The sequence below is a fragment of the Pseudophryne corroboree genome, chromosome 11 (genome assembly GCF_028390025.1).
Source record: "Pseudophryne corroboree isolate aPseCor3 chromosome 11, aPseCor3.hap2, whole genome shotgun sequence".
NCBI lineage: Eukaryota > Metazoa > Chordata > Amphibia > Anura > Myobatrachidae > Pseudophryne > Pseudophryne corroboree.
Window position 1 is genome coordinate 33,811,211 of NC_086454.1, and position 1,336 is coordinate 33,812,546.

A 1,336-nucleotide genomic window follows, 5' to 3' on the forward strand; every position below is an offset into this window, starting at 1 on the left:
CAACCTTGTTAAGCGGTTCAAACCAGTGTGATTTTAGGAACTGCAACACCACGTTCAGGTCCCAAGGTGTCACTGGAGGCACAAAAGGAGGCTGGATATGCAGCACTCCCTTTACAAACGTCTGGACTTCTGGAAGAGAAGCCAATTCCTTCTGAAAGAAAATCGAGAGGGACGATATCTGCACCTTAACAAAGCCTAATTTCAGGCCCATATCCACTCCTGTCTGTAGGAAGTGGAGAAAACGACCCAGATGAAAATCTTCCGTAGGTGCATTCTTGGTCTCACACCAAGACACATACTTTCGCCAGATACGGTGATAATGCTTAACAGTCACCTCCTTCCTAGCCTTTATTAAAGTAGGGATGACCTCTTCCGGAATCCCCTTTTTCGCTAGGATTCGGCGTTCAACCGCCATGCCGTCAAACGTAACCGCGGTAAGTCTTGAAATATACAGGGCCCCTGTTGCAACAGGTTTTCCCTCAGAGGAAGAGGCCAGGGATCTCCTGTGAGCATCTCTTGTAGATCTGAGTACCAGGCCCTTTGAGGCCAGTCTGGGACAACGAGTATTGTCTGTACGTTTCTTTGCCTTATGATCCTCAACACTTTTGTGATGAGAGGAAGAGGAGGAAACACGTAGACCGATTTGAACAGCCACGGTGTTATCAGAGCATCTACTGCCACTGCCTGAGGGTCCCGAGACCTGGCACAGTACCTCCGAAGCTTTTTGTTGAGGCGTGACGCCATCATGTCTATTTGAGGAGTTCCCCAAAGACGTGTTATGTCTGCAAAGACTTCTTGATGAAGACCCCACTCTCCTGGATAGAGATCGTGTCTGCTGAGGAAGTCTGCTTCCCAGTTGTCCACTCCCGGAATGAAGACAGCCGACAGAGCGCTTACATGATTTTCCGCCCAGCGAAGAATCCTTGTGGCCTCCGCCATCGCGACTCTGCTTCTTGTCCCGCCTTGGCGGTTCACATGAGCCACTGCTGTGACATTGTCTGATTGAATCAGAACCGGTAGGTTTCGAAGAAGACTCTCCGCTTGTCGAAGGCCATTGTAAATGGCCCTGAGTTCCAACACATTGATGTGTAGACAGGACTCCTGGTCTGACCAAAGACCCTGAAAATTTTTTCCTTGTGTGACCGCTCCCCATCCTCGGAGGCTCGCGTCCGTGGTAACCAGGATCCAATCCTGAATTACGAACCTGCGACCCTCCACCAGGTGAGCACTTTGCAACCACCACAGGAGAGACACTCTGTCCCCTGGGGACAGAGTTATTTTCCGATGTAAGTGCAGATGGGACCCGGACCACTTGTCCAGAAGGTTCCATTGAAAA